The 21520-nt window shown below is 38.5% G+C and overlaps 1 protein-coding gene across 3 annotated transcripts in view; it reads right to left on the bottom strand.

The window, feature by feature from the left end:
* ANKRD11 (ankyrin repeat domain containing 11) overlaps positions 1–21520 on the bottom strand; it is a 192683-nt gene that overhangs the window by 161633 nt on the left and 9530 nt on the right. For all 3 annotated transcript variants that reach the window (XM_081868368.1, XM_081868370.1, XM_081868369.1), the window contains exon 2: positions 7489–7568. The gene's annotated coding sequence lies outside the window, so the exon portion shown is untranslated. The remainder of the gene's footprint in view (positions 1–7488; positions 7569–21520) is intronic.

Raw genomic sequence — 21520 nt, 5'->3', positions numbered from 1 at the left:
TTGTTGTTTCAGGTTCTAGCTCAGCTGGCCTCTACATTCTGCCTCCAAGTGTCCCACTGCTGGAAGACAGACCCCTTCCTTTTTCATGCTTGTCGTCTCCTCCTCCTCTCCCTGGTTTCTTTTCTTCCTTTTATCTTTTGGACATAGTGGCCCCTCTCCTATGGCATAGATCATTTGATGTAGCCAAACCTCACCTCTCCCCCCCCCCCCGCAATTCTATGTATTTAGGCAGCAATTGGCAATAATGTGAGGTGATCACTGATGGTGACAAACACCGACTGGCTGAGACTTGGTCTGTTATCTGTCATACATCATACATGTCATTATGTGTAGGGTAGTTGAGTGTGGCTTGGCCAAAACAGCCTTGTGGGACAAATGAGAAGTCCTGGAGGGCCAATTAGGCTCATGGACCAAAGATTCCCTACCACTGATCTGAAACTACGAACTACCAATGGATAGGTTGGCTGAGTGTTAAATTTGCAACACAGAGGTAATGAGCAGCTTCCCCTCTAGGCTGAAAACATAACAGTCTCACCCATCATTTTGCTATTTGAAAGAAGGTAGGAAAAGAATGTTGCAGAAAAAGGAAATGCAACTCTGATTGTTCCACCATGCAGGATTGGGAATAGTGGCCCCAAATGACTCTTCCTTTTTCTAGCTCTGCCTCTGGAGAGAGAAACTAAAATTAGCTGATCCACTCCCAAGATCCATAGCAGCATTAGTCATTAAAATGTTAACTTGTCACATATGATTTTAATCAAGTCATCCTCTGTGGTGTGCTCAGCTTGGAAAGCACAGTACGCAAGGTTTATGCCTTTTCATCATCATAAAAAGATGAAATGCAAGAAATAAGCCTACAGCAATATGTGAATGGCCATATTTAGAATTATTTTATCCAGTTCTTTTCTAAGTTCACTTCATCCCTAGACATCAGAAATAACATGTCCACCTCTGTTTGTTATAAGCAACACAATTATGGGTGCTGGTGCTGCTCCTAATTCCAGTACTGGCAGTGTTAGATGGGCCCTTTAAAATCAAATTTCAATTCAAAAATTCCTTTATTTACACACACATTGAATGAAGGACTGCACAGTGTTTCTTAATGAACTCAGCAACCTGAATATATTCATGTAATAATGACAGAAATGGCTGTCACTTCATCTGGCATTCAGCAAGCAAAATTTAAGAGCCATTTTCACATAATTTACATTCCAAACTTAGCAACATCTTATTGCATCAAGCATTTGAGGGGTCTATGTAACAGAGAATGACATTTGTGGACCAGAAAACTAAGGCTGCAATGCTAAACACATTTACTGTGGAGTAAACCCTTCTAACTCGGTGGGACTTAGTTCTAAAGAAGAACAGGATTATACCATAGAAGGAATTTCACATCAAAAATAGATCCAGTGCAGTAACATTGTAACACCAATGCAGGGACTGTTAATTTAGCGGAAAGAATCAATTTGAGTTCCTCAATATTTCAGCAACCAAAGGCCATTTGGACTTTCCCTTCTCATACCTGTTTATCAGACACACATACCACTCCATATAACTATTTACAGGCTGTCTCCCCCTGACTATATGACCGAACATCTCTTCCAAAAATTGTCATTTGATCTGCCTCGGAGCAATAAAGTGCTCGTGCACCATGTCCACACTCTCCTCAATAGCTTATGTAATAGTAAAGGACAAGGAGGAAACATGTTTACATCTGGAAACAACAACATCACCAAGGCCTCATGAGCCACTTTTGTGTGTCCATATGTTATGAGAATATATAACAATAAATGTTTTGTGAGAAGCACATTATGGTCCACTCAGTTTTTCTTCCATGAAACTCGGGAGACTGTACATGAGGCGCCTCCAACAATTTTCCATTCAGGCAATGCCTGCTTAGCATTGGCACAGTTGCTGCATTCCATGCCTTCATAGGACATCAGTCTTCCCCCTGAATACAACTGCTATGTCATACCACAGCCACATGCACCATCCTTAGATAAGGATAGTAAATGCATTTATGTTTTTGTTTAGTTTACACACACTCCTCCATATTTATTATTTTTACAGTGACTAGATCCTATGTATAGGATTTTTTAAGCAGTCACTTTTACCTTGGAAAGATGCTCTACCAAGGAAAAGGACTGCAAATACTGTTAAAGGAACTAATGGCTTAAAAGGCAGCAAAAATGAATGAAACCACCACAGAGGCAGAAGGAGACTGAAGAGAAGAACCAAAGATAAGACTAAACACAGATGGGAAATCAACAGGTGGTAAAAGAAACAAGGAAATGACCAGCCTGAAAGGTGAACAACAGGCGTCAGGAAGAAATGACTGCTTTCTGAGAAGCAAGGGGGGGGGGAGTGAATAAAGGAGGAGTAAGGCTAAGTTAAGACAAGCAGCTTCCTTTATTCCTTTTTAAAGCTTACAATGTTGCCTATTGTCCATTGGGGCAGCACCAAATCCCAACCTGGCCACAGCTTCTCTCGGATCTCCAGAATGTTTTATCAGCTACAAATGTTCATCCATGTCTGTAGACATACCTAAAAGCTTCATTTTAAAAACTGCAGAGAATGAAAGTTGGAAGGGATGTCAAATGCCATCTACGCCAACTCCTACCAATGCTGAAAATCCACTACTACAACCTCCATGATGGGGAGGCCATCCAGCCTCTGCCTAAAAACCTCTACTGGAGGTAAGTACACCAGCTTCCAAGGCAATCTGTTCCATTGTTGATCAGCTTGTACTTCCTAATGTTTAGTTTAAACCCTTTTTCTTCCAATTTGAATCCTATTTGAATTTGAATTTTAGCTCAAGTCCTACCCACTGAAACAACTTATAGCAAGTTTGCTCCCCAACTTTGAGATAGTTTTTCCAGATATTTTGAGGAGTATATAATACAAGTATTTCCCTTTGGCAAAATTAGAAGCTATACTACCACAGACTAGAAAAGAAAGTTTCACATATTCTGGTAACAATATTTAAAGTAAACAGTGAACACAGGATTCTGACCATTGGATAGGCCACTCATATGCATTCTCTGGCAGTGTCCCTAACAAATATAGTTGCAAAAAATACGATTACAGAAAAACCTCAAAAATACATAAAATTTGAACAAGTAAATCTCACTAATGCCCAGTGGAAGACAAAGCTCAAAGAATATGAAAGCTACATTCAACTTATTGGCCTCTTCCCATAATATTATCTGGGGTAGTGCATGCCTGCCAAGTGGGTAGACCGGAGTTACCCCACAAAAGCGAGTTTCCAGGCCCAAGTCTAAATATGAAAGTATTCTAGAGGCAATATATGTACTGCTATCATCTTCCAGAGAATTCACCTCTAGCTCCAACCCACATCCCTTCACGCAAAGTCTTTGAAGGCAGAAGAAAACCCGCTGTTTCCACCCACCCAGGACATACTAACAGAGAGAGAAGCCAATACGAAAAGAGACATTTAAAACCTGCTCCCATATCTCCTCTGCCTGTTCACAATATCTGCCTACTGCAGTTATCCAATTCTCCAAGATCACCTTACTTTGGTCTTTTCACATGCTTTCCAAATAGACATTTTGAAGTATTTGGTCTTGAGCAGTGTTCAAAATTAGCCAGGCACAAGGCGCATTTTACACCTGGCTTTCGTTCACTTGCAACCAAGTGAAGATGCCTGGGTGCCAGGATGGCGCCTGGCATCTCCACCATTTGGAGCTGCATGCCTGCAGTTGATTGGATCTGGACTGTTTTTCACATGCTAATACAACATGTAGAATTAGCTTCACAATCATAATGAATTTCTGGAACCAAAATGCTATTTTTGTGCAGCTTGAGCAGGAGCAGTCACCATTAAGAAAAAGAGGTTGGAATAGGCCAAGATATATGTGGACTGTCCCCGAGACATTTCAAGTTCTCAAAGCTCTTAACCTAGCTCAAGGTTGTCCTCTGAACTAGCCAGATGTTTAACTGAGTATCAATCACAGTCTGTCCATCATTTGAAAATTAAGACTTTAGTGCCGTCTTGCCCCTAAATGGCAACTGGACATTCCATTTTGGAGACTGTAACTTTGGTTTAAAGAGCCATTTGAAGCCTAGCTTATATAGCTAGATTTCTAACACTGGTTTCAAGGATGTTGAATTTACAGTTAAAAGTGATTAGGTTGCAGAGGTTCACTCGTCATTAAAACTTGCATTAACAAAACCTTTTTGTTACCTTATGCTACATCTAAAAATGTATTCAGGAAAGGAGAGTGAAATCTAACTCAAGGTTGTGACAGATCCTGATTTTACAAATCCTTTCCCTATGCTGTCAAGAATCAGTAAATATTTAAAAGTGAATGCATCCAAGCTGAAGTGCCACTAATGGAAAAGACCTTAGTTAAATGAATACCAAGATCTGGCCCCATTTTGTCTAAGCAATTCTATCTTCATTGTAAAATGTGACTTTTCCGAAGACAATTCAATTCTTAAAGCATGTGTTGAAACTGCATTTTTACTATCTAGCTCAGCTTCACAATAGCATTCTTCTTGGAAGGTCAGAACAAGGCAAGATTCAAGCTTGGAAAAACAATTCTGCTTAGCAGCCCCACCATATTCATCCTTTTAATAACAACAAACAACAACAACAACAATTTATTTATACCACCCAGCCACTCTGGGCAGATTCCAGCAAAAGATTAAAATACAATAGACCTTCAGATATTAAAAGCTTCCCTAGACACCTACATATTCATTATGAACTCTGTGAAATACTACTTCCAAAACTACCATCACAATCTCACCTCTGTTCAAAAGTCTTGATCTGTCAATTTCTGTAATGAAAAATGTGAGTATTGAGAGTTTAACCAGCTGCCAGCTTACACTAGAATTCTGTGCTAAAGCAAGGCACCGGATTATCATGCTTCTTCAAGAAACTCAACAGTACATAAACATTGGAAGCCTAAATGCTTTTCAACAAGAAAATAATACATACACAGAGCATATTCATTAGTGTGGTATACGTGTGGTATATAGTGACTTGGCTGCGCTGCATTTTTATTATTATTCCACTTTCCATTAATTTACACATGACCCAATTTTTATTACAAGAAAGAATGCTAAGGAGAAGCCTATACACACTTCAGACACTAATATTGCATGGAAATAACTGCATAGATGTCACCAAAGAACATAAAACTGCCACAACTCCAGCTTCATTAGAACATATTCTTTCACAGAAATCCCAGCACTAACACACAGCCATCATATTGTTGGTCACAGATTCTGCAATAGCTTGGCCATGAAGAATTCTGCAATTCAAGTACCACATCCAATTCACTGGACAGTCTTGCACTTTGCCCCAACTCAAGAATATGCAAGTACTCAGTAAGCTTTCCAAGAATTTGAAAACATTCTTAATTTCTATATACCAACAAAATCATCACTCTGGGCAAATAAGCCCTTATGATTCATCAGTGGCAGGTGGAAATTAGCACTGTTACTTATTGGGTATTCAATACTGGAAGGGAAGAATGCACACCTAATTTCAACATGACAAATTAAAATTTATGCTCCAATCACCACTTTTAAGACAATCTCATTAAGGCCCCTGCAGTAAGGAAAATTACCTACACGTGAACAGGTATTTAAGCTCTGCAGCAGCAATATTCTGCTCTCCAGGTCTCTTGTGAGAATGAGCAGAAACCTTTTTGTGTAAAATGTGAGATATTAAATAATTCTGTCTAAAGAATTCAGGTTTTAATTACTATTCCAAGTGTGTATGTTAGTTGTTCCACACAAAAACAACATTCTACCAATTTTTCTTATTTGCTCTCCAAAGGATTAATACTTATAAAATAAACACACAAACATTAAAAACAATAATCTAATGTGAACAAACTGCAAGTCAGCAACAATTAACAACGGAATGCCCTAAAAGGGCCCATCTCACCGGCTGTCCTAAATGGCAGTGATGGACACTGGTATGCACTACTAGAACACTCAGTTACACCATCTGCCAAGAAGCAGGTTTTACCTCTGTCATTACTCTCAAAGAAGGGACTTCAACAGGAGTCTGCAATCGACCATGGATGCATTGTATCACACTAATTACAAAATAGGCAAGAAGCTACTGTTGCTACTACCTCATCAAAGCTAAGGAAACAGCTTTTTATCCCAGTCTTTTCCAATGTTTTGTTAACTGACATGAGACCCACATCAGAAGATGCATCTCAATGTCATTGCTGAGACAGGTGCTCCACTGACAGGCTTCAGAAAGTTGTCAGCAGTGACAAAAACCTGCAGCACATATTTTTAGCACACTCTTATAGAGAGTTTGGGTGCATCTGAAGGTGCAGAATTTTTTAAAGCTCAAACCAAGTCCAGACTTGATTTTAATGAATCCTCTTTTAATTAGAAACTTAATCACCAAGTTCAAACATTACTCTTGTTAACTGATTACATTTCACCCTGATAATGTCAAATTAAATCCTAGATCACATTCACTAATTATCTCTTTTTGGTAAAAACTACCCTAGAAAAAGTCCTTAAGAGAGAACATTATTCAGTATGAATCTTCTCACCTACAGTAAGGAAACAATCCCCAATTTAGCCAAATATCTGACATTTCTCTCCATCCTCCAGAAGTAGGGAAAGACCTTTTCCTTTCAGGGACAAAAAACTAAGTTTGCCTCTCACCACTGGGTCTCTGTTAGCACCATGGGGTGTGTGGTATGTATAAGCTTTGACAGATTCAATCTGGATGAGAGGGAAAGCTGTATGAGTGGACACAGGAGGCAGGTCTTGTAGAATGGAACATAACTGGACTACTCTTTTTGCTTGGTCACCGCTGTTATATAAACCTTGTTTAATCACAATGAAAATGTTCTACAAATTTTACTTCTAAGAATAGTGATTCCAATCATTCCCCTTCTTCTCTTGTGTTGCATGCAAGTGAATTTGTAGAGAACTTGCATGTACTGTAATAGGATTGTCAGCTTATAGTTGTTGCTTGCCACAGGTAACCAGCCAAGTACCTAATTGCAAGGCAGGTTTTGTGGTAGTTTATAAGTCCTTGGGCTGCTGATTCAACAGTGTCTTTGCAGAGAAAAATGCCACAGAGCTGCTTTATCCAAGCATCTAAATCAGAAAGTTTCCCTGAGATGATAACTTACCCAATATATGTTTTGGTAATGATAAGATGAAAGCCACAGCCTGTATTTGTAATTTCCCTACAAAACCTTTGTCAGGTACTGCAGGGAAGTTCACCCTCAGGCCTTATTTGTGATGCTGCTATACATTGCACTACAACTAAAACTAGTTTCTTAATAAGCTGAAGACATTTTATCTGCACTACAAAACCAATTCTAACACAACTACTTTATCAAAACCTATTAAATATTTACATTTTAAGAATAATAAATGAAAAATCACTATCATGATTCAAAGTCATATTTTGTTTTTGTATTCGCTATTACAAAAGCTATTCCACTGAAAGGGGGAGAGCAATAAAATAGTTACCGATTCCATAGCTGAAAGTAGTGGTTAGCAGGACATGGATAAAATCCAACAAAGAGATGTCTCCAAAGAAGCTCTGTATTCTGAAAGACAAACAAAAGTTATCTTACATAAATATAAAGACTCACAATGCAAGCTTTGGGGGGGGGGGAGAGCATGCTAAAATCATTACACCTCATAAAAATATCTTGTTGAATTCTATTCCCGATGTGCTTTGCTACTTCAACAGTCCACTGGGTGATAGCATTGTGATGTCCTACTTATGCAACTGGGATTTTCCTTTCAGCCCTCTTAAAAAATAATCTATTTTCAGAGTCACATACATAGAAAATATTGAAATAAAATTTGACAAAATCTTTTCAGAAAGCCAGAAGAAAATGAGAAGAAAAGATATCTGGTCTTTGGTAGGTTTTGGGGAGGGGTGGAATCTTAGCCACTGAATTTGCACTTACACTTATAGAGACCTACTTGATCAAGATAACCTGGGATTCACATAATTACATAACTTATTTACTAATCATTCTGGTTACTCTTAGAAACTGAATATTTTTCAAGACAAGAGAATAGAAAGAATACATTCACAAAGAAAGAGAGTAGCACAGGTTTGTTCCATAAAATAAAAAAATACTACTTTAAAATCAAACTATTTACTTCTTGTCCTGGTTTAAATACAAAAGTAATAACAATATACTGTAAGTACCGTACAGGTAAGAGCTCGTGAAATTTACTGGCAATTGTATCATATAACTATCCCATGCTAGCATTTACATAAACATTAGCAGAAGCTAATATTCACCAATAAAATATACCCTTCCTTTTTAAGTATCACCTTCATTTTTTTATAGCTAACACTACCATAAGAATAAGATATCTGGTGCTTGCTATTATCATTCCAGAACAAGCAAACTGTGACTCATAATTGCAGTGAAGCCAGCTGTTCTTAAGTAAAAGAAGTCAAGGCTAACCTATAAAAGACAGCACTAGGCAACTACAATAAAAATCACCAATCTCTAGTATAAAAACAAAAGGCGGCAAGGCTATTTAAATTTGAGCAAAGTAATGCAACAATCGTCATCAAACTGTAGCCAGATGCATGATGCAGTTCTACAGCTGAAGCTTAGCACGCCTGGCCCTATAAACACCTGGGTCCCATGCATAAACCTCTTTTGGAGGTTGTGGGGTACTGAGTAATAGGAGTGTTAGGCTAGGGCTTCAGAGACCTGTATTCAGAGACCAAACACTCTTTGGTCTTGTAAAGGATGAGCTGTCTTTTAATTGTGGATTTAAAAAACTGTGCTACAATACCTGAATATATAGCAATATTTTATAGCAGGGGTGTCGAACTTCTAAGAGACTGTGATCTACTCCCACTATAAATTAACTGGCAGTGATCTACCCATTGGATTGACCAGAGTTGTTGAGCTTTTTTGAGGGAGGCTTCACCAAAGTTGTTTAGGGGGAGAGGACACAGTTGTTCAGGGGTTTTTTTTAGGATGGACCAGGGAAAGCCCATGATCGACCAGTAGATCGCGATCAACCAGTTGGACAGGCCTGCTTTATAGCGATACCTCTATATAGACATATAAAAATTACTTCAAATATAACAATAAAAGCCAGAACTGAACTAGGAAAATGAACCAATGTGCTACAATGCATGACAAACCAATCCAGACAGCAGGAAGCCTAGCCAAGTACAGAACATTCCATTTGGAGAGAACCTCTGACATGTTCAAAAATGCTGAAGCAGATGGTGAGCAGTCTTTAATACTAGTATCCCAGCTTAGTCAACCACCAATGTTTGCTAAAATTAAGTCATATAAGAACTCCAGGGGCTGAACTAAAAAATGAAATGTATGCATTGCTACTTAAGATTTAATGTACATGAATATGAGCTACTTATTTAATCATGAAGGCAAGGCTGACTATTCTTTCTTTGGAAAGGAACCTTCATATACCAAAAAACAAAACAAACAACCCCTCCTTTTAGGGCAGTACCAAGCCTTCTGTACTGAGAAAAACCCAAAGGATTTCCTGCTCTGTTAACATAATGCTCCTAAGCAATGGAGTTAACCACACATCAGAGCCAGAACTGGTTTTAGTTTAATACAATGACCTGAAAACACATTTTAATATTTATGTGCATAGCACCTATGTCAGCTAGAAGAGTGAAGCCAGACTAGCAATCTTAAACACATAACCATGAACATCAAAAAGGAGGAACAACATGAAAAAGAAGCATATAGTCTGGAGACAAGTAACTGGAAAAGAAGGGCAAATTTAGGAGGCAGGTGGTACATGAACTTCCAGGGAACTAGGTAAAAGTAAAGAACAGATGGGGAGGGAGTGTTGAAATGAAAAGCAAAGGAGGACTGATTAGTTTTCAAGAGAGCACTTAAAAAAAAAAAAAAAGACAAAGCATAATGCCTCTCTCATGTTACACTTCTATTTCTGCCATAGGGATCTTTTGCAATGCTAAAGAGAATGGAAGCTGCATGTAATACAAAGAAGAAACAAAGCAAGTAAAGTGATACATTTTATTGGGCCTATTTTTATGGGAAAGACTGTAGAAGCTTGCAAACTTTATATGTTGTAAGCTGCCCAGAGTGGCTGGGGAAACCCAGACAGGTGGATGGGGTGGTGGTGGTAGTAGTAGTAGTAGTAATAATAATAATAATAATAATAATAATAATAATAATAATAATGTAAAAAATATTAGTATCCTGCATCCTTGATTATCGTATTTGTATCTTGCCATGCCTCCAAGAAGTTCAAAAGGTTATCCCATTTTATCCTCACAATCCTGCTAAGCAATTTAGACAGAAATATGGCCTGAAGCAATCTACAGTACTTCATCGTTGAAGAATTTTAATCCTCATTTCCCAGTTCAGGTTCAACACTCCAGTCACTATACTACAGTAGTTAGAGGATTGGATTGGGACCTGAGAGACCAGGGTTTAAATTCCCATTCAGCCATGAAGCTTACTGCGTGACCTTGGCCCAGTCACTACTTCTCAGCCTAGCATACCTCACAGGATTGTTGTGGTAAAATGGGAAGATGGAGAACTACGTATGACCCTCTTGAAGGAAAGGCGGCATAGCAGTGTAATAAATAAATATTTTAGTTGGGTACTTAGTGTCTAAAAAGCTAATTCAGATGTCTATTCCAGAAGTTAGGAAAGAGAAAGGAAGCAATATGCATTTTATGTTGAACAGAAGTATAATCTTAAAGGTAAAGGTAAAGGTACCCCTGCCCGTACGGGCCAGTCTTGACAGACTCTAGGGTTGGGCGCTCATCTCACTCTATAGGCCGGGAGCCAGCGCTGTCTGCAGACACTTCCGGGTCACGTGGCCAGTGTGACAAGCTGCATCTGGCGAGCCAGCGCAGCACGCGGAACGCCATTTACCTTCCTGCTGGTAAGCGGTCCCTATTTATCTACTTGCACTTAATTGTGCTTTCGAACTGCTAGGTTGGCAGGCGCTAGGACCGAACGACGGGAGTGCACCGGGCCCGCCGTGGGGATTCGAACTGCCGACCTTTCGATCGGCAAGTCCTAGGCACTGAGGCTTTTACCCACAGCGCCACCCGCGTCCCTAAGTATAATCTTAGAATGTGTCAAAAATGGGGGGGGGGGATCTAACACTTCTGAAAATTATCTTTATAACAACTGATACTTTTATAATCTTTCAGTGAAATGTACATGGAAGCCTTCATAGAGGTTCTATTTGGCAAAAACACTGCTCCATCTGAAAATTCTACCTTGTTCCTTTTAAAGAACAAATTGTTGCAGAACAATGTTGATCTTTTTTAAAAAATGCCACAACTCAAGAAGTTTATTTTCATTTACGCTAGTGCAGGCTTCCTCTACCTCAGCCCTCCAGATGTTTTGAGACTACAATTCCCACCATCTCTGACCAATGGTCCTGCTACCTAGGTATCATAAGAGTTGTAGGCCAAAAACATCTGGAGGTTAAGGAAGCCTGCATTATTGTGTGCACCCAACAATCACAGTGTATTTCATCCACTGATTAGTACCAAGCACTTATGTGTATTCATTATTTTCCACCCTGGTCTGCTCACGCTGATATATTTCTGGTGTTGTTCCTCCAATTCTTAATTCTGAGATTTTGCATTGCTGACATCCAAGCAGCACCCTGAAAAATACTGGACTTCAAATGAAAAGGAAAACTGCAGCTATAGCACAGAATATCTTAGAGGCTAGGTTTTGGTTTCAAACAGACTGACAGCTTTTCTTGCACAGGCACAGTCCTTTATATACTATTAGCAATAAATGATTAGGGAATCCTAAGTAAATAGGCTCAAGCTACTGAAAAATTAATGCCCCAGCCATCTGAAACCCTTGTGCCAATCCCTACTTCTAGTATAACAGAAGCTAACAGAAAGCGAGATGTCACCAACACCACAGTTGATGGGATATTGGACTATTCCAGCCACATTTGCAGCACATAAATGTGCTGGATTTATAGTATACTGTAAATAGGGCTTTACCTCCCTTTTTGTCTGGAAACCGAAAACAAACCTATATTGTATATGAAATTGTGTGTAATTTCCTTTTATTAGAAACAAGTTCTTGTCAGATGTAAACAGTGTTTTGTGGTTGTTTTAGCAAAATTCTAGCCAAAACCAGATCCCTCAAGATGACTCATTTCAGCCTGCTGACCAACTGAATAGTCAGTTACTCTAATACAGGAGTTGTATTCAGCTAAAAAGAACTACTGGCAGCTTAAAAAAAAAATTCTGAGTGGGGTACTCTGGATAAGAGGGAGAGTTTACAGAACATGCAACTGTTACTGAGAAGCATGCCATTAAATGCAGGGGTGGCAAACCTGGTTCCCTCTAGACATTGTTGCACTATAATTCCTATAATTCTAAAAAAGGTTGTCTGCTAATATAAGAAAAATAATAATAGTAATCTTTTAAAAATCAAAACAAACAAAAAATCACCAGCCGACATCAAGGATAAGATTATTTGATTAATCTCGATATAAACAAATAAATATAAGCAGTCCAAACAAGTATCTTAAATAAACAAAACATGTAGAAAGGGCAACAAGATCTTTAAAAAAACAACAACCCTAGGTGATAAAGGTAAAGGTATCCCTGACCATTAGGTTCAGTCGCGAATGACTCTGGGGTTGCACGCTATAGGCGAGGCGTTTATCCACAGACAGCTTCCGGGTCATGTGGCCAGCATGACTAAGCCCCTTCTGGCGAACCAGAGCAGTGCAAGGAAACACCTAGGTGTTTACTTTACTTTGCAGAGTAAATATCTTACAGAGCCCACCTTTGTTGTTCATTTTTAGTCTCCCTTCCACAGGAATATAATCCTATCATCCCTGACAATTAACCACAGATTCTGGGGGTGATCAGAATTGTAGTTCATAAACATCTGCCAGTTAGCCACCCCCAATTTAAACTAAAATTATTCAATTATTAGATTTGTCTAAAATACTACAGGTAACTTCTCTATCTGATAATTATGACATTTTTCATTAAATTACTAGAAGGTAGGCTGGACCACAATGTGTCAATCCCTAAAAGAAGACTGAAAACATGTACGGAAAGTAATATTTGTTTAATACAATTCTAGCTTTCTCAAAAAAATAAATTCATGAAAACTGGAACTTACTTCCCCCACTCTCCATCCAGCTTCTGCACACTAGATTATCTTTAAGGTAAAGGTAAAGGTACCCCTGCCCGTACGGGCCAGTCTTGACAGACTCTAGGGTTGTGCGCTCATCTCACTCTAGAGGCCGGGAGCCAGCGCTGTCCGCAGACACTTCCGGGTCATGTGGCCAGCATGACGAAGCTGCTCTGGCGAACTGGCACCAGAGCAGCACACGGAAATGCCGTTTACCTTCCCGCTATAAAGCGGTACCTATTTATCTACTTGCACTTAATTGTGCTTTCGAACTGCTAGGTGGGCAGGAGCTTGGACCGAACGACGGGAGCTCACCCCGCCACGAGGATTCGAACTGCCGACCATGCGATCAGCAAGTCCTAGGTGCTGAGGTTTTAACCACAGCGCCACCCACAGATGATCTTTGGTCAAGCTCAAAAGGCTGCCTCTGAACTTTATGGGTAAGCATACCTACATTTATTCATGTTGATATATGCATGTAAAGAGAAAACTGAAAGAAGCTAAGTACCTAAAGAGTATGAATCCTGATTTAAGGAGCTCAGAGAATGTTTTTGACAATATATGTATTGCAGTATTTGTGTATTTTATGGTTTAAAAACTGTACATTAACCTAAAATCCTACTGCTAATGAGCAGTATAAAATGCTATAAATAAATAATAATCTTATTTCTTTACACACACAAAAGCTGCAAAAACCCATTTATATCTGGCTTGTTTTAACCATTAGTTAAAGTGGAGGTGGGGAACCTGTGGCCCTCCAGATGTTGTCAGACTCCTATCTCCATCAGCCCCAACTAGGATGGTCAAGTCAGTGATGATGGGTTTTTTTTCCTCCCAGCAACATCTAGAAGGTCACATTTTGCCAACCCAGTGTTAAAGGCTCTGCCTTCAAAAATGCAGATAATACTTACTTCCCCAGATCCTACAGTAGTTGGTATCAGCCTTCCACTCATACATTTCATGTTCAGCTCCACACATGAACAGGCTTCTTCATGAACACAGTCCCTTCAGAATGAAACTCAGACTTCTGACTTTCTTGTGTGTCCCCCCCACCACCACCATTTCCACAACTGAGGCTTACTGCTAATGTGCAGGATGCAAAGAGGTGTGAAAATATTGCTCTATGCTTCTACCCATTTTTGCACTACAGAGGCCTCCCCTTTTTCACTGCAGCCTGTAGTCAATCAAATAAGCATACCAGAAATTTAGGGAAATGCTTTGTAATAGCTTCCAACACAATGAATCAGCCACATTCAAATGGGGGGATCCAGAGTATTCCCAATGAATGCACGTGGAAATACTTGGATACACAGAAGATACTTGCTGGATCCTACCTTTATCTGTTCACACTATTTTTCAGCAAGAAAAATAACATGATTTTGGAAGTCTACACAATAACATGAAGCACATGACAATCAAGAAAGCTATTCATGCAATGATTTTTTTAAAAATTTCTACTATCCCAATCCTAAATATCATCCTCTTTCCTTTTAATATAAAAAATTGAAACAAAACAGATGCTCGAAATTAAAGACAAACACAACTTGTTTTAGTCTGTTATAACCACACACACCTAAGGTAAATAATATATTTGTTCTTTCCTAAAAACTATGCAATGCACTTTGAAAAATTCCTTAACAATTAGCTGAGGTGGAACTTGCAAAGAGCAAATCTTACCACTGAGAATAACCTGAAAGGAGATTTTAGAGTCTATGTTCACATGATTTAGGCAAGATTGAACTGCTTTTTTCTATACATAGCTTTCTTGTATTGTGTACATTTACAGTTCTGGAGAATTACACAAGCTGTCCTTTACTCATCTTAGATCATGTCTAAGGCTAAAAGAAAATGTTGAATTAGAACAGACTGTGCTCCATCAGCAAGCAATGTAAGGCCCACAAACCACATGCTGAGATATTTGTGCAGCCCACAGCTTCATGAAAAATCCTTGAAATCTTTGCTTTTTTAAAAAAAAAGTTTCCAGCTCACATGACTAAGCAGACAAACTTGAATACATGAAGGCAGTTTTTATTAACAGATTTGTGCAATATTTGTGCTATTTTTCAATATCTTATTCTCTGAGCCTATAAAATATCCTCAAGAACTAAATCAATTTTGAGTACCAAAGGTATTAAGTTACTAGGACTCTTGGTGTTTCATAGGCTAGCTGAAAGGCTGAAAACCATCTACAGCAGGGGTCAGCAAACCTTTTCAGCAGGGGGCCGGTCCACTGTCCCTCAGACCTTGGGGGAGCTGACTATATTTTTGGGAGGGAAATGAATGAATTCCTATGCCCCACAAAGAACCCACAGATGCATTTTAAATATAAGGACACATTCTACTCATGTAAAAACACACCGATCCCCAGACTGTCCGCGAGCCAGATTTAGAAGGTGATTGGGCTGAATCCGGCCCCCGGGCCTTAGTTTGCCTACCCATGATCTACAGGCCTCATCCATTACTAATGGTCTCGCATCACAACAACAACATATGCAGATTCACAATATGAAGCAACCCACATTCTGCAAAGTGGCCCATCACACAGAACAATTTGCCTGCCTGTATTTTGTGCTTTGATTTAGTACTGTGGGCCATGATTTGCCCTTCTGTACTAGCAAGCGAAGACAAGATCTGTTCTGTCACTCTAAAAGAACATGCAGTTTTCAGTTTGATTTATTTCGCATAAGAACTCCATTGCTCAAAAAAGAAAAACACCCACCTCAATGGCCCTAAAGTTAAATATATTCCAAGTTTGACAGTGTTTTTTTAACAAAAAACTAAGGAAGTTATATGAACACAAGGAAGAATGAATTTCCCTCTAACAGCAATACCTAAACCACCAACATGGTAATACATTCTCCACATAAGAACAAATGGTAGTGCTTTTAAGGATGAAACTATGATCCAATAGATAAAGCAATTGTTAATTTACCATGAGTACTTTTTAAGGTATCATTTTTAAAGGTATCTTATAAAACACATGAATGCAAAATCTTTCCTGTATTTCACAACATTAACATCTTCCACCAGAGCTCCATGACACAGGAAGAAAATACTACTAATCAAGCTATTTGATATCATGAATATAATATAGAAGATTTCAAACCATATCATGAAAAGATGCTGTGAAGATTCCAACAGCCAGTTTAGGCACCCAACTCTTGTAACAAAAGAAACTGTTCATAAAATATCCAATATTTACATTCTGAAAGATGCTCAAAATGCTGCAATCATGTTATAATTTTATGAAGTACATCTCCAAACGGGGTTCCATCGCTGAAAAACTGCAGCATGACTAACACAGCTCCATTATAAAAGGCAACGTAACCTAGCACTTGTTAGCAGCCAGTGCAACACTGGACTGAGTTTCCATGACAACCAGGGGAAAAATATATAAAAGCAAACTACAGTTAAGCGAAAATTACACTCCATGACAATACATGCAAAATGCAGGAACATTTGCAGTACAGCTTTTGATGAAATGCCCCAATGTACAATGTCAGTGAAAAATAATAATTAACTACAATAATTGCCAAGACTTATTTACCACAGTTGTTTGCCTCCATTTGGTGTAAACACCCTTAAAGTAACAAAAATAAAGAAAATAAAACCATTTGCACCTGCAATACACCAAGTTGTTGCTTTTTTAAAAAAAATGGCAATTTAAAATTTGGCATTTGGATATTCTAAGACTGCAGTTTTCACTTCTGTAGACAATGGCTGGTGAATAGGTTTGTAACTTGCTTCCTAGGAGAACATATGGCTTTGAATTATATATTAAGATACTGAGAATTCTGGAATTGGCTGGAACAAGACATTGTTTTCATTGTTTAAGGACTTGCACTTTGAATGTCTCCTGCTTACAGGGTAGTTAGTGCCTGTTTAAATAATCAAGAATTCCACAAAGAAAAAATAATAACAACAGTAGACCAGGTATGTCAAGTACACTGACAAGTCAGACAGGCAGAAACCTATAGCAAGGTCATTTATTCAAACTACTCATCAACCATTTTGCTGAGATCAGCAACAAGTAAATGTGAGCATAACAGTTTCTAATTATTTGTTTATATTTACCCTGCTCTTAAATTTCAAAATTCTCCCGGAGCAATTTACCCAAAAAATTTGAACCAAATAAAACATACACTCATAAAAAATATTTCAAAAAGAACTAAATTCACATTAAAACAGAGTAAACCAGAGGTAATCACCACCATAGACATTTTATCTTGGACTTCATCTCCAAAGGCAGAAGGACTCAGAAAAGAATCTAAACACTGGGACAGTTTTGTGTGAGAGCATAATCTGTAAACTACACTGAGTCCTAAAACCACAGAATTTAAAAATATAAATGCCATCATTTTGAATCATGTCCAGAAATGGCCCGAGAATCAGTGTGGCTGCTTTAAAAACTAGTAATAAATACCGGTACTCCAAATACCCAGGGCCAGTCAGCAATCTAGTTTCAGTGCTTCTCACTGACTTATTTTTCTGAATAGTTTTCAAAGGGCATTCCCATGCACAACACATTACTCTAGTCTAAACAGTATGTTACTAGATCATAGATGCTGCATCCACATTCTCCATCCGAGACAGGCCACAGCTGGCAAACCTGTCTACATTGGTGAATGGTGCATGTACCCTTAAGAATGCAAACATGATCCTTAAGGGAAAAGCATAATCCTATCCAGAACAGGATGTACACCAACTTTCTGGTCAGAAAACACCCATCAACAAACAGTACCTCCACATTATCTGGATTAAGCTTCATTTTATTAGCCCTACTCCAGCTCATTAATCATTGCAAACATTGGTTCAGAACTTCCACAACTTAAATGGACATGTAATTTGTAGAATTTTAACAAGCTGGGATTTTTCTAGCTACAGTACTTATATCTGGGTAAAGTTGTTTTTTTTCTTGTATGTTACCATAAATACCATAATAGATTTAGGTAAAAAACACACCCAAAACCAAAGCTTGTACTGTATTCCACATGAAACTGTCAATATTCAAACATTCAGTTTTTTACTTTATGCATTACAGATTTCACTCTCACATTGCTAACTACAAACAGTTCAACCATTTTGAGGAGCATTGTGAGGAGAGAGAATATTAAGACACTTCATGTCCTGGAAACTAACAGTGTCTTGAATCTACAAGGTTCCTGATACTTATTCCCCTGCCCTGTCCACCACCACTGTACATAACTCACCAGAACTGTAACCCTTTATTATACTGGGAAAGTTACATAGGGCTACCCTGCCTACCCTGTTTATAAAGCTGTTCACTGGACAGCACCAGAAGCATATTATTATTTTATATTTATTTATATATATTATTTTATATTATTATTTTCACGAAGCTTAATGTTTAAAAATAGTTACTTCAATATACTTGATTGGGGAGCAGAGATTAGATAGGTACCTTCAGTAGCTAAATATATGAAGCACAATTTGATGCAAATAATTGAATGAGTAAATATAAGGTGTTTAGAGGAGTTCTGTAGTATAGTACACTCTTAAAAGAACAGCTTACATTATACAATGCGTATTACAGATTTGCTCCACCAACTTTCTCCCAAGTACTAGCCTCCAGAGCCCTCATCTCGCTTCAGGCCATGGGATCCGACGTTTGTCTATGGACAGCTTTCAAGGTCATGTGGCTAGCATGCCTAAACCGCTTGTGGCACAACGGGACACCAAGAGGAGTGCCAGAGCACACGGAAACGCCATTTACATTCCCGCTGCAGCAGCATCTATTTTTCTACTCACGTTGGTATGCTTTCGAACTGCTGGGATGGCAGGAGCTGGGAGAGAGCAATGGGAGCTCACCCCATTATGCAGATTCAAAACACTGACCTTCCGGTCAGCAAGTTTATTATCTGCCCGATGTAACATAGTGAGCACAACTGATACAAAATAGCATGCACACATGCTTCCAACATTGTTAAAACTGCCATGCCAGAGCAATAGTCAACAAATTATGTGTTTCTTTGTGTGATTTTTTTTTATTCCAGTTTGACAAGAGTGAAGTTTAAAAAAATTGTTTATATGTTTAAAGCTACACCCTGCTTTTCTTTGCAGAGCAAATAAAAAGTCATACTAAACCAGGTTGGTAAGGAGATATGGCAACAGAATACTAGATACGCCAACAGGTTGCTAGACTGACTACACAAAAATAAATACTCTTAAGCATCTGATCATGTGATGAGCTGCTCTGTTGCCCAAGTGGTCAGAGGCCACGGTTGGCCTTGTGCCAGTGTCAAGATGACACCCAGTCACAGTACTCACTCTTAGTCCCAAAACAGTACAGTGTCATAAGGACACTGATGCAAAAAGAGGGCAGATCAAGAAGATGAAAGGTATGTAAAGCCTAAGTTGTCCTTTTGTACATTAATAGAAAGGCTCTGTAGGAGAAACTTTGCCTGGGAAGTTATCCAGACCCCTGCCACTCAGAGACAGAGGGCTAGGGCAATTATAGTACAGTAGATCAATAGAATCAGCTACCCAATACTATATACAGATATAGGACATTTGTACTATGCCACAGCAGAAACCCAAGCAAAACAAACTCTTTAAATTACACAACCATATTTACAGACCACTGTTGCCTGCCTTAAAAGTATGTTTTAGGACTACAGCCAATACTCAGATGTCAAATAACTCCAGAGTGGGGGAGAACTCAGGCTGAATAAATAGCACTGTTGTGACACAGTGGGAAGGACATTTTTTCAGTTGAAATCCCATAACGATTCATGTATCAAATTCTGAAATAAGCAATCACCAATCTATCAAAAATAGCTCTTCTGAAATTAATGCTCTGTCTTAACTAAAAATAAATACAAGAAAGGAGAGCTAAATGAATGTACATACATTGGTCTTATCTTTTAAATAATTGGATTATATATTATTAGGGCTTTGGCATGAAAAAACAAAGCTCAATGTCAGCAATAGCATCAGTGCAATGCAGTGGCCACCCATAAAATCTTGCTTTAACGTTTGTATTGTGTCATTACCTCTTTCTAGGTGCTTTGGAGGTCAAACTGGAAGCCTTGGAATATGAAGGAGCCTTCAAATTAACTACAGAAGCACAAATGCTCCAGAAATTCCTCTGGATTGAGGAAGGAAGACAACAACAGGCAATAGCATACAATCACCTGGCCTCCACAAAATGTGCATCTAACTGCTGGCATTGTCTGAAATTAGGGATCATTTGCTTATTTCTAGCAAGCACTAATTGTTTGAGAAAGCAAAAAAGAAGTAGTTTACAACTGGAAAAACAGTTATACTTAACCACAGTGATACCACTAGTTTAATCTCAATTGCATCCCTGCCTTCCTCCAAGAAGCTTAAGGTGCAGTATATTATGTCAGTGCATTTGATCCTCACAACAATCCTGTTAATTAGTTTACCAGTGTTAGAAACTCAGAAATATAATCTAATACCCAATGGCACCTTAAACCTAGGTTACAGTCGCCACAATGGAATGCCCCCCATGAAATTTGTTGCTGTTGCTTTCATTTCTATACCACTTTATATATTTTTTTTAAAAAAAATATATTTTATTTGGGTTTTAAACATAAATGCAAAAATAAAAACAGCGTAACATATATCATAACATCTTTTCTTGACATCTATGGACTCCCTCATGCCTCCCGCTCTCATTTGCATCATTTTCAATTCTTGCCAGCAATTTATCATCTTGTTTACACTCTTGTGTCAAATTCATTTGAATTTAAATGAATTATACCACTTTATATTTTAAAGAACAAATCAAAGTGGTTTACAAGACATTAAAACATCAAATAAAACAATTCAAAATAAAACAAATTAAAGTTTCAAGGAAAATATTTCAGATCCTTCTCTAAATTACATTTTGTTTTCCCCAGAAACCAACCTGGCATTTTGTGGTTGCAGTTGGACCTGTGCCAATTGCAAAACATGCCTAGCACATGGCTGATTTCTAACACAGGATTAAACAGAGAGGACTGACCCCAGTTACTTCAAGGCTAAACAGGGATTTGAATTCAGGTTTCTCAAATTCATCCAGCGCCCTGCAGCATGTTAGCTCCCCATGGTGAACAATTCCCATGCCAAGTTTGTACAGACAGTGCAATAACAATTCATGGGGTATGTAGTTCTCTATGTCTCAGTCAGAGCAGACACCATGGGAAGGCTGTTTCCAATTACATTTCCTTTATAAGTCTAACATACAACAATCCTTAGGTAAAATCCTATAGCAAACTCAAGGCAGTCAGTTCCCAGAAACATTTTTAAAACATGCACTGCACCCAATATTGATGGATGGACACATGATCACTTTAAGCTGACAGCTCAGTAAAGGATCATATATACACTAAAACATTGAAAGAAACTAA

The sequence above is a fragment of the Podarcis erhardii genome (assembly GCF_964252035.2).
Source record: "Podarcis erhardii genome assembly, chromosome: 7".
NCBI classification, from domain to species: domain Eukaryota; kingdom Metazoa; phylum Chordata; class Lepidosauria; order Squamata; family Lacertidae; genus Podarcis; species Podarcis erhardii.
Note: the sequence above shows the minus strand (reverse complement) of the source record. Positions and strands in the feature narration are given on the sequence as shown.